This window comes from Gymnodraco acuticeps, unplaced genomic scaffold (genome assembly GCF_902827175.1).
Source record: "Gymnodraco acuticeps unplaced genomic scaffold, fGymAcu1.1, whole genome shotgun sequence".
Classification (NCBI taxonomy): domain Eukaryota; kingdom Metazoa; phylum Chordata; class Actinopteri; order Perciformes; family Bathydraconidae; genus Gymnodraco; species Gymnodraco acuticeps.
Window position 1 is genome coordinate 1,781,670 of NW_022990198.1, and position 13,396 is coordinate 1,795,065.

At 40.2% G+C, this 13,396-nt stretch overlaps 1 long non-coding RNA gene across 1 annotated transcript; it reads left to right on the plus strand.

Annotated features, from left to right (window-relative positions):
• Positions 1-6,314: 6,314 nt before the first annotated feature.
• Positions 6,315-9,823, plus strand: LOC117547430. The gene is made up of 4 exons (XR_004569186.1): positions 6,315-6,409; positions 7,716-7,818; positions 7,914-7,987; positions 9,620-9,823. It is a non-coding gene; the product is annotated as an uncharacterized LOC117547430 (long non-coding RNA).
• The last annotated feature ends 3,573 nt before the right edge of the window (positions 9,824-13,396 follow it).

The window sequence follows — 13,396 nt, forward strand, 5'->3', positions numbered from 1 at the left end:
TCAAGGTTTAAAAATGTTTAATCCTTCCTTTCCAGGTTTTTACAAACGTCTTTGAATATTTGCCTAACTTTTCCTTTTCAGATTTTGAACAATGTACTTGACTAAAATGAATGTATTGATTTCACTAAGTGCCTTACTCTTGACTAAAGCGTATTTAAGTAAACGTAAAAGTAATCCTAAAATTGAGGACACTGCACTTTTGCAGATTACAGATTGATCAAATCACCATTGTGAATTCTATACTCTAACTGTACATTTTTAGCTGGATCTCTTACGATCCTGAGTTTTAAAATGCTTTTGACTAGTGATTGCCTTCAAGTAAATCTTTAAAGCGGCAAGCTGGTTTTGATTTTATAGTTTGATGAATGAAATTAACTAATGGTAAATGATAAAAGATATTAGTTTAAAACAAATATTTAGCCATTGTGCACCTGTGTTTTATGTGTGTTCATTATTATGCTTTTGACAAAAGATGATCAAACACTGATGAGAGATGATTTTTCCTATTATGATTGGCTGTATCAATCATTGTGATTGAATGTTTCAATCTTATTCCACTTTGTGATGTAATTAATGTAAGGTGAGACCACACTCGAACCTGGAGACGCCTATTGAGTTAATTATTGACCAAATTATTATTAGACTAATGTTTTTAGGTTATCATAAATGATAAAAAGAGAGGACTGTTGTGGAAATAATTATCATAAGACGCCAATTAGTAACATACAGGACAAACCTCGATGTCTGTTTACCTTCTTTAAGGACACAGGCGGCTTAGCCAATAATGTTATTGTTCCCATTCTGTGACCGGTCAATACTGGGATACAGATGGTCTGTGTTGTGGGTACACTGGGACACTTCCTTCTCTGTATTTGTGGACTCCAAGGTAAAATCTTCGAGGTCATAAGTGTCCGAGGCAAGTAGCTCTGTGTTCCCACACTGTTTAGGCTATCTCCTCAAATATGTTGTTTACTCTCTGCGAAACCAGTTAGATGGGCTGGCAAGAGAGAGGCTCTCCAGAATTGACGTGGCAACTCTACCGTGAAGTCAGAACCTCTGACTCTTGGACTTGTGATGTGAATCCTCCGGCCGTTAACTCCAAATAAACCATCATGTGTTTGACATCAAAGCTACTGCTCTTCCCGTGTCTCCTTCCTGAGTCGGTGACTCCCACTGCATAGCTACACAGAAGTTTCGTCTACAGCCCCCACCTCTTTTGGGTTACTGCCTGGCGTAACAGCCACCGTTATGTAGGGGAGGCTTTCTTCAACTTGGAGAACCTGCTGGGGTGTTGTGAGTCTGATGGGTAAAACACATCCTTGTCGGGAAATGAACAAATATTGTTCACTTGTCAACCGATCTGATTTGTTGCAAAAACCTCTTACTGATTGCGCGTAGTCATCTGACGGATTAAAGGCTGCTGTGCAATGACAATTCAACACAGGTCGCATAAGAGACATTAAAGACGCACAAACCGGAGAAATGCTAGCAATCTTCTGAATCCCTGTTGTGGAGAAAACAGAAATCATATTGAAATCTGGAAATGACCAACAATACAGGTTGTCTCGCGATGATTGAATGAATTGGACAGCCTGATAGACCTTACTGTCAGGAATTGTCAAAAACAATCCGTCTGAAGTGCAATGTATTGTTGCCTGTAATTTACATAGTAAGTCCCTGCCCATTAAATTAATAGGACTTCCATCTGAAATAATGAAAGAGTGTTCCACGTTTGATCCATTAATTGAAACATTAGTGTTCTCTGAAATGGGTTCGGACATAGAAATTCCAGCAACACCGATGGTTGTGACAAATGTATTGGTTGCTTCACACACTTTCTCCTTAGTACGCACGGCAGACAAGGTGGCTCCGCTGTCAATCAAAATATCTACAGCCGTACCACTAAAATCAACGGGCATAATTGGATCTTCACGCGGGTTATTGGAAAGGCGAATTGTTGTTGCTTGAATGGGTAAATACTGTGATTCTGATCCTATATCTTCTTGGCACCACTATCTTTTATTAAATCCACTTTGTTGAGCGTTCTGCCCCTGGTTCTGTCCGTCATAACGTGGAGACTGCATTAATGCCAGATGTCCGGACTGCTGGGGAAGGTTGGGGGGAAGTGCGGGCTGGGAGAAGGGGGGCTGGGTGAGGGGGGGCTGTGTGTGCTGCTGGACCCCCCACCGCTTACCACATTGTCCTGCCCAGTGATCGGTTTCTCCGCAAACATGACATGGCATTAACTTTTTGGGATTTTTGTTCTGTCTGCTCTTATTATGATAATCCTGTGATCTCCCCTGATTTTGATACTGCTGTGTGTGGTTTTGTCCCTGCGTTTGATAAGCCTGGGTGTTTTGAGGCAATTGTTGAAGCAGTTGTGAAATTCTGGGAGTAAGAAATATTTGGCTCCTATGCAACGCACGCATTGTGGCGATAGTCGCTTTCCAAGATTTAATTTGCCATTCGGGAGTCGACATCATGTAGGCCTGAGCCGTTTCTGGGATTAAATTATGTAACAAGGTCTGTATGGCAAACAAATCATTACCGTCTCTTTTAATTCCCGCATTATTATCCCACACTGTCATGAAACGCTGGATAAATTCTGGGACATTTTCCGCTGGGTCTTGTACACATGCCGTCACTTGTGAGAAATCTGTGTGAGTTTTAGCGCATGCTTTGATAGCCAATGCGGCGACGTTTTGTATCCACATGTCTCGCGTCTGTGTCGGGGGCCAGTCCCCTGCGGCTGTACACTCAGGAAATTTAAACTCGTCTCTGCACGTGGGCCAATCTGCCTTGTATGTTAAGATTATCAGCTGTTTAACATCATGAACCAAACAGTTATAAACTGAACCAATATTAGTCAACCATGACAGATACTCATCTGGACTTTTAGTGGGACTGGGAGCGTGGTTAGTGACATCAATGACCTCAGCGGGTGTCCAGGGTTTGCAAACTGGAACATCTCCTATCAGAATTTTCGGGGCGGTCACACTTTCTTCAGAATTATTATCCTGAGATGTTTGCTTTGTCGTGTACATTTTACGCTGGACATTACTTGGAAAACTGCTGCCGTACGGCGAAACTGGGTAATCTCGTAAAAGGAGTGGCTGAGTGCGATGAGTGGGGGTCAATCGCGGACTGCCATGTGAAACATTCCCCTCCCCCGCTGCTGCCCTCTGCTCGGCGTGTGCCGATTCTAATTCTCCATGTTGTCCTATCTGATATCTCAACTTATTTTCATTCATGATAGCTGCAGCTGTTATTAACAGATCATCATCGGAGTTTCTCGCAACGGGATTTGAGAGTTCTGTCGCGGGAATTATTTTCGTACAGAGAGATACAGCCTGCTCTCCGTCCAACAGCCCTGCGTCTGTCAAAATACAAATGAGCTGAGATGGGGTTGGAGTTTTACCTTGTCTTTTAATCCAATCATAAATTATGGATTTTGCAATGTCTGGAACATTCTCACCGTGTCTTTCCCTGAATCTGGACATGTTTTCTGATCTCACATCAAAAACAGCCTCTAGGCTAAGCAAATGAAAACTTTTTGCACATTGAGAAACTTTATCAATAAGCGCCTTGAGCTCAATGGAGCCTCGCTCGCTGCCAACAGATTTTGCATTTTTCCTTTCTTCATAACCCCGCTTTTCTGCCAAAGTCATCCAGGCTTTCACACATTCTGTCATGTATCCTTGATCCCATGAACAATTTGAATTATCTTCCACCAGTTTAAATGCTTGCCACAACACGGCCATATCAAAACTACCTGTCAGAGGCCAATCAAATCGAATCAATCCTTTCTGATTAATCTGTTGTGAGTGTTCGCAAAGTAACGATGTAAACGGCATAACTTTAGACCAATCCAAAGTTCTTCCGACAATTCCAGACGGCATGTTTGGAGAAAACAAATGCGTGTAGTGGTTTTCTGCAATCGGGTTTTTTTTAAGTGTCTTTGTGCGTGAAATGGCTTTCCTCTTACCAACTGAATCGTTTGTGGAGGCAGTATTACCCATGTTTAACGGTTAGTACAATAAAACAAACACTGCAATTAGACAAACAAACATGTACTCGCAACAAAATCAGTGCCCTGGCCAAAAAATCATCCAGTTTAATTTAGTCCGAGAATTACGGAAAACGTCAACGGGAGCACTGAAATATCTGTTTAATATGGGCTCTTCTCAGCCATATTCAATCTGTTGATGAGCAATAAACGACCTTATTCTCAATCAAAACCACTATGCAAATGTAGTGGTAAAACTGCTCAACCGACCGAGAGCAGCGATTGTTTTAATTAATTCAGTGCTTTTTTTTTTCTTTTTCTTTTTTAAACAACAGCCAATTCAATAATCCGTTAGTTTATTAAACACAGTGTGAACGTAATATTCTGCCACGACCCTTCCCATTTAATAGCTCAATTTAGTTCTTGAGCTTATGGTGTGATTAACAGAAAATACAAGTCTGTGTTCTTAAACATTACTCGTGTGCCGCTCACCACAGGGGGGAAGGGAATTCGCCCTCCCTCCTGCAGGCCTGAGCAGACACCCGAAAACGGATTGGTCTGATTTAAACCCGTTGAAATCTCCAGAATTCGGCAATTTGTTTCAATTACAAATCCTCACATTGCTTCTTTTTTTTTAAAAACAGAGGTTCCACCTTGCTGATGCTTTCCTTAAGGTCTCTCCGAATATTTGCAGTGTGTGATTGTCCAGTAATTTAATTCTAGAAACCACACACAGCGGAAATCGTTAAAAGTCGATGTTCCGAGGTTATTTATTAGCCCCAAATATTCTTATTGTTTATACATGAGCTGTGCTTGCTTTTGTTGGCACTTGCCCCAGCAGCATTCACAGGAAGAACCGGCCAAGATAGAAATCTCCTAGACACCGATTCCTCAGGTTATAATTAAGCCTTCAAATGTACAGTGGAGAGACCAAAACAAATTGCACTCGCGCAGTTTCACAGATAATTTTGATACCGTCAATCACAGAGTCTGGTAAGGCAGTTGTTCAAATAGATTTGAAAAAAAGCACTTACCAGCCTTCTGAAGAAATCTCGGTATCCTGTTCGTTAGACGCCAAAATGTGAAGGTAAACTTCTGTTGTTGCAATGTTGAGGTAGAATGAAGGAGTCTGGAACCGTTGTTAGCCAAAAGCACTGAAGAGTTTTATTGATCACAGTACATTAATTACATACGGCCGGGGAGATCACTTAGTTGCACACCGTCCCGTGTTTCACCAGCGATCTCTGAACCAAAAGACACAAAACATCTAACCAACACGAGGAGAGGCGGGCTTCCAGAAAGCCCGCGTATAATCAATTAGCCGATGCAAGACAATGATCTGCTTGTCTCAAAGAGATGCTGCTAGATCTCAAACCCCCCCACGGATATCGGAGAAGCGTTTGACCTGTGACCTCAACCTACAGAGAAGTCTCTGACTGACTACAAGCAGATGTTTGCAGTATCACAGACTCTAAGGAACCATAAAAGACTCTATAAACAGATCAGATGAAAATATTCTCGTACATTATAGGTCTATAGATATGTGACCTGCTCTATCGAAATCAGTCGCATTGACCCGAAGACACATTTTGAGTTGTATACACTGTTGGAAAGAGGATATTCCTAGCTTTCTAATGATATCTAATGCTCCCTATCTCTGTTTCTTATCCTATATCTAATAGAACTGCTCGCGTCTTGATAGATTGAGTGAGGAAGTTCATGAGATCTTTCTAGAGGGTTATCAAGAATAACTTTTATCCAATGACCTTTTCCCTCTCTGTCTGTGTCTGTGTATTCTCTTGTTCCGATTAACCCAGCCAAATCTTTTTTCTTGTTTTGTATCTATATCTACGCCGGGATCCGGAGTCGAGGCTGATCCTCTTGCTGTTGTCCTGTGTCTTGGATCCTCTATCCTGAGTTCTGGATTAAGTCGTGGACTTCGGGTCGTGGCTGAACCTGTCTCTGCGGTCCTGCCTTGGGTCTCGTCATGCTGCTTCCCTGATGGCTGTACGATATGAGGGTCTAAGGATAGACTGTCGTTTTTCTCATACTGATATTCTGAACAATCTGTGCTGTTGTATTAGCTGTAAAGTGTCTCTACTGTAGGCTATTTTTTTATTATATGTACTTCACTTTGGCTCGACCAAAAATTGTTTATAAATGTGCTTTATAAATAAAACTTGATTTGATTTGATAGAAGGTTCATGTTTATAACTTTGAAAGGGTCTATTACTGTACTCTGCTTATATTATTACACACAGTATCTTTATATGTGCACTCCAGCTAGGTATCATAGAGAGCATCCTATTGGCCACCCACCAGCGTCCCTGGCTCTGGGGGGTGTATGTCTTCACTGTTGGACTTCCAGCCGTTCTCTTCGTCAGCTTCATGTGGCCTGACAAGGTAAAATACACTTTTTTATTCACATGTGTGTGTAGATTTGTGTGCCTAATTGTCCAATACTGAATGTGTCAGATTATGACGCTTCAAGTACCCCTTTAGCATCTATTTTGAACATGTAAGGGCAACCTCAAGGGGTGTTACACAGAAATGTAATTATGACGGTGTGATGAGTCCGACTCTTTTTAAAGTAATGGTTCCTTTGAGTTGATACTTGTCAAATAATGGAACCTTTTGAGTTTTGCTGCTTCTTGCATAATATAACGTCAGTTTCTCTGTGACTCCGTTATGGTACATGCTAATTGAAATGCTAGGGCTGATAATCTCATAAAACTTCCCTTCGAGGCATTACCAGCCATCATTTATACTTAACATAAATAAAGATAGACCATTCGAAGGTACATACCGGACAGTAAAAAGGGTTATCCGAAAAATGTGTTTGGTCATTTTTGTACATCAGGTCCTAGGTCCTAGTGATTGAAGGGTCAAACAAACCACAGGTCAGTTCATTTTGACTAATCATCAGGATCTTAGTTTTGGTTTCCTGTTTTATTTTGAAATGTATTTTGTCCTTTTGAATTTTGTCTTGTTTTACTTCCTGTCTGTGTTTTCCCTCCTGTTTGATTGTCCAATTATTTTTCACCTGCTTCCGCTTGTGTTTTCGATGTCTTGTCTTGGTGATTAGTCTTGGGTGTATTTATCTTCCCAAGTGTTCTCGGTCAGTTCATCTTCATTGTGTCCTCCGTTTGGTTCTTTCTTGTCTGTTTTATTCAGAATTTCCCTCGTCTGCACTCCTGGGTCCTCCAAGTCTTCCCTGTTTGTTCCTCTTTTTGGTTGCCACTTTTCCAGTTTTTTAATAAAGCTGTCTTTTCGTTTATTCTTTGATAACCGCCTCTCTTTACTCTGCATTTGGGTCCTTGTTCCCTTCCCCTGTGACCCTCATTTTAAGAAAGACACATAAGTGAACTAATGCTACGTATGTAACCTAAATATTTGTAATTGAATTTAGGTAGCTGTATTGCTTAAAATGTGTGTTTGCTACCTTTTGTGAACCTAACCTAAGTTTGACTAACAAATCATCAATCACATATTGAAAAATAACGTTGAAATACGGCACTAAAGAGGTACCCAGTGCTTTAAGAATGAACAACAAAGGGTTGTGACCAAGCGTACGTATGTGAAGATTTTGGAGTGAACATGATGAACGTCCTGCAAAATAACTCTATAATGTGTTTGAGTGTGATTTGGTCCTAGAGAAAAAGTGCAGCTACTTTATAAGAAGCTACATCATGTTTTTTGTTGCATGTAGAGATTTGGACCACCAGATCAAGAGTACTACTATAAGAAGTCTGATGACACTCAACCAGATGATCCTGAGTTCTCAAAGCAGACAGACGCAGTGGATATCAAAGGTAATGTCTTATTATTGGATTATTTCAAGTACCACAGATGTATTTTTAATCCAGGAGGGGGAAGTTTTAGTAGTAATGTCTTCTGCTCTCTGTAGGAACGGCTGACAGAGCTAGAGGAAGAAGGAGAGATACTCATGGTAACACGAGGAAGGGTGACCTAGACCTAAAGGTGAGATTCAACAGACAATAAGAAGGTGATAATGAGTGAAAAAGTAATTTTTAATGTTATTTGTAAAGGTGCAGAAGCCTATTTCAAAGATATCTCAAATAATGTATGCACTGTAATTTCCCAACGTAAACATAACAGTCTGCAATGAAATGGTTGTCTCCCGTGTGCTCCATTTCCTCCATGGCGCACCGGTAACTTTCTCAACCAAAAAAATAAAAAAGTCAGACTTTTTTTTTCTCCCTTTAGGGGCTCCGTACTTTCATGATACACACACGTTTTGTTTAGCATAATCTCCACATATCAACACCACTTAAGCTTAAATGCAATCACCAGAAGTAAAAAGCTAAGGCTATAAACAAACTACATCACGTTTGCATGGCAACACATAACCACTGCTAAAGGCGGTCTCATGTCACTTGTAACCAACCGCCGTTTTTCTGACACATAGATGCTTCTGATATACACAAGTGGAGTATTTACTGATGTATTTCATGTCAGGGAACACAATTGGAAGATCTCTCAAGCTTGTGTTAAGCATAGACCTTATTTCACCATAAACATTTTCAAAAACTGTTGACATCGAGACCAGGGAACGGAGGCTATAAAAGGTTATGTGAGGACTTGTTTCTGCACCACTCTATTGAAGTGAGAGTGTTATGTACTGATGTCAAATGTGATGTTGCCCTTTTTCATATGCAATGAGTGTGGGTCCTGCGGTGGGGGAATGGAGAGAGGAGGATGGTCTCCTGCTATCACATGTGAATGATGTATGTGCAGAGTATATCTGAAATTGAATATATTTGTTGAGGGTCTAAGGATAGAGGGTGTCATTTTTCTCATACTGATATTCTGAACAATCTGTGTTGTTGTATTTGCTGTAAAGTGTCTCTACTGTAGGCTATTTTTATTATATGTACAGCACTTTGGCTCAACCAAAAATCGTTTATAAATGTGCTATATAAATAAAACTTGATTTGATTTGTTACATATTAGAAGTTTAGATTTTTTTATTTGATTTTGGATTTGTGAATGGGAGAAGTAGTAGATGGAAAAAATACCAAACACTAATTATTCAAAGTAGAGTATTTCATTTTATATACGGTAATACTAAGGAGGCATAGGCCTACAGTATATGATGATATAATGTTTGACATTATTGATATTAAAAAAGTGATTTGTTTTCCATGTCATTTGTGTGTTTTTCTTATCAGAAAGTGAAGTTATTTATTTGTAAGCTCCAAATTCCCTCAACGGCCTTTGTGCCCTGGCATGTGGCCTTTGCGCCCTGAAAACATTTGTGACACCAAAGGCCAAATGGCCTTGCCCCTAACATGACGAAAATCCAAGCCTGGTGTATAGTTAAAACAAATGCAAATACAATTAGTTTTAAAAATCAAAATCATATGCAATAAACCAACTTTTATTACCGACTTATAATTCCCAAAACCATTATCTTTTCTTTAAACATAAACAAGTGATGATGTTGCCTGAACATAACTACATTTTAAAATTGTATTCCACAATACAACATATGTCAGTGAATGCCTAAATTGTTTTAACCGGTCATTTACAATGCACACTCTTGTTGCTGCTAACAAAATCTAATTTAATATGTTTGTGTGCGTTGTGTAGGATCATTGATAAGTGCAATCTGAGGAAAGCACCACCACTACATAAGGGGAGGCTCGGCAATCACATCTTTGTCAAGTCATATTGAAATTTGTGAAAAATATGTCCTAGGAGTGATTGTATTATTATTTTCTTGAGAAGATAATGTCATGTCAGTCCACTTGTAAATGTTTTTACATATGAAATAAAGATACAATGTATAATGTATTATTTGTATTATTATTACTCATATTGCCCAAATGAAGGCTCAAAATTGAGAATAAGCTCTTAGACTTATTCTGCAATGTAAAGAAGAAACCAAAAGTGATTTGATCAAGCTGATGATTTTAAGAGAATAACCTTTATTTTCAGTATATATTTAAAATAATGTGTTATTTAAACACTGATTGTTTTTTGTATTGTAAGCAGGACAGTGAGTGTGTCAATGCATTCGTAGTAAGGAGCTGTGGCACTCTGTCTCAGTGGCAGGATTGTAGGCATGACAAGCAGAAGAATATTGGATTGGACAACAGGAATATATGTTGTTGTTTTATTGTAAAAGATACATTTAAATATCAGTTGGATTTGTGTTGATGTCATCATATTTATGTCATCTGAATACATTCCGAATCCTGTTGGCTTGATCCTTTGGAGTCATGATGTCATCCACACATTTAGAATGCGGTTTACTTTGATGCGTGGTATGAACTCACGATGATGTCACATTCCATCTTCCAGCCTACGAGAGTAAACCGTTTCTATCACATTTGGTTACATTCAGTTCAGTGTAGGACAAAATAATCCACTTAAAATCGACTCAATTTAGAGAGCATTAGAGAACCTTTTACAGGAAAAATGTCTCAAACATTTCAGGTAGAGAACAAATACATAATCGCAAGCCAGACCGCTAACTCCCTAGTATTGGACTTTATTGGAGAATTTGGATTTGACGATGTCGACAAAACGTGCACAGGATTACCAAAGAGGCCAGATGGTTTCTGTCAAGATCCTCCTATCACATCTTGTAGGAAAAGCTCACAGAAAGATCAACCCATTACTTCCATTGCTCACAATTCTGAAACATTTCAGGTAGAGAAAGAAGACATAATCTCCAGCAAGTCTGCAGACTACCGAGTATTGGACTTTATTGGAGAAGGAGGATTTGGCAAGGTTGCAAAATGTGTCAACCTAAAAACCTCAGAGATTATAGCCATTAAGATTCACAAAGACAGTGAAGATCAAGTTGAAGAAGTGAGAATGCTAGAAATCATCAGGAAACTTGACCCAGAGAAGAACAACCTGATAAGATTTATTGACAATTTCTTTTTCCGAGACGTTTCTTGCCTCGCATTTGAGATGTTGGATCAGAGCCTTTGGGACTTTATGACAAACAGAGAGAAAGCATATTCGCTTAATGAAATCCGTCCAATCACACAGCAGCTACTTGTAGCATTCAAAGCCCTGAAGAGCATTGGCGTCATTCATTCAGACCTTAAACATGACAACATCATGTTTGTGAACCACCAGAATGAGCCCTTTAGGATTAAATTGATCGACTTTGGTGAGGCCATCCCAACATCTGAAGTAAAAATTGGAACAGCAAAGCAACTTCTATCATACAGAGCTCCAGAGGTGAACTTGGGCCTCCCCATTTCTGAGGCCATAGACATGTGGTCACTGGGATGTATTATTGCAGAGATGTATTTTGCTGCTTACTTCTTCCCTGACAGCTCAGAATACTGTATTATGAAAGTCATTTGCCATATGATTGGTCAACCAGGAGACCACTTGCTAGATGCTGGGAAGTTCACCTCCAACTACTTCATTAGGGAACAGAAAAATAGTCCAGAGTGGAGATTTAAAACGCTAGAGGAGTACAAGGAAGGAACCGGTGTCGAGCCCGACATTTCAGAGTGTGTTTTAGACCAGTATTCAAGTTTGGATGAAGCAATTGAGGATTACGCAGAGGAAAAGGGCAGAGTTGAGTTGAAAGACAGCATGGTCTTTGTACAACTGCTTAAACGGTTACTTGACCTGGATGCTAACTCGCGAATCACACCCGAGCAAGCCCTGACTCACAGCTTTGTAACAATGGGTCACCTGGAAGAGGACCTGGACTGCAGCCCTTATGTTACAGATGCTGTTAGGTGGATGACCATCTGCAGACTGGACCATTCTGATTCATCGGATGTTGCAAACAATTCTGAAACATTTCAGGTAGAGAAAGAAGACATAATCTCCAGCAAGTCTGCAGACTACCGAGTATTGGACTTTATTGGAGAAGGAGGATTTGACGATGTCGACAAAACGTGCACAGGATTACCAAAGAGGCTAAATGTTTTTCAGCGAATGAGAAAGAGAGTGGTTTACTTTTGCAGACGTTATAATACCAGTGATGCAGACGCACGGCCAGATGGTTTCTGTCAAGATCCTCCTATCACATCTTGTAGGAAAAGCTCACAGAAAGATCAACCCATTACTTCCATTGCTCACAATTCTGAAACATTTCAGGTAGAGAAAGAAGACATAATCTCCAGCAAGTCTGCAGACTACCGAGTATTGGACTTTATTGGAGAAGGAGGATTTGGCAAGGTTGCAAAATGTGTCAACCTAAAAACCTCAGAGATTATAGCCATTAAGATTCACAAAGACAGTGAAGATCAAGTTGAAGAAGTGAGAATGCTAGAAATCATCAGGAAACTTGACCCAGAGAAGAACAACCTGATAAGATTTATTGACAATTTCTTTTTCCGAGACGTTTCTTGCCTCGCATTTGAGATGTTGGATCAGAGCCTTTGGGACTTTATGATGAACAGAGATAAAGCATATTCGCTTAATGAAATCCGTCCAATCACACAGCAGCTACTTGTAGCATTCAAAGCCCTGAAGAGCATTGGCGTCATTCATTCAGACCTTAGACATGACAACATCATGCTTGTGAACCACCAGAATCAGCCCTTTAGGATTAAATTGATCAACTTTGGTGAGGCCATCCCAACATCTGAAGTAGAAATTGGAACAGAAACGCAACTTCTAGCATACAGAGCTCCAGAGGTGAACTTGGGCCTCCCCATTTCTGAGGCCATAGACATGTGGTCACTGGGATGTATTATTGCAGAGATGTATTTTGCTGCTTGCTTCTTCCCTGACAGCTCAGAATACTGTATTATGAAAGTCATTTGCCATATGATTGGTCAACCAGGAGACCACTTGCTAGATGCTGGGAAGTTCACCTCCAACTACTTCATTAGGGAACAGAAAAATAGTCCAGAGTGGAGATTTAAAACGCTAGAGGAGTACAAGGAAGGAACCGGTGTCGAGCCCGACATTTCAGAGTATGTTTTAGACCAGTATTCAAGTTTGGATGAAGCAATTGAGGATTGCGCAGAGGAAAAGGGCAGAGTTGAGTTGAAAGACAGGATGGTCTTTGTACAACTGCTTAAACGGTTACTTGACCTGGATGCTAACTCGCGAATCACACCCGAGCAAGCCCTGACTCACAGCTTTGTAACAATGGGTCACCTGGAAGAGGACCTGGACTGCAGCCCTTATGTTACAGATGCTGTTAGGTGGATGACCATCTGCAGACTGGACCATTCTGATGCATCGGATGTTCCTGTCAACAATCACGAAACTGAATCGAATGGTGGAGAGAAAGACATGGAAATCTCCTGTAATGCAGACGCACGGCCAGATGGTTTCTGTCAAGATCCTCCTATTACATATTGTAGGAAAAGCTCACAGAAAGAGCAACCCATTACTTCCATTGCTGACAATTAAAATCTAGAGAAGTCCAATATT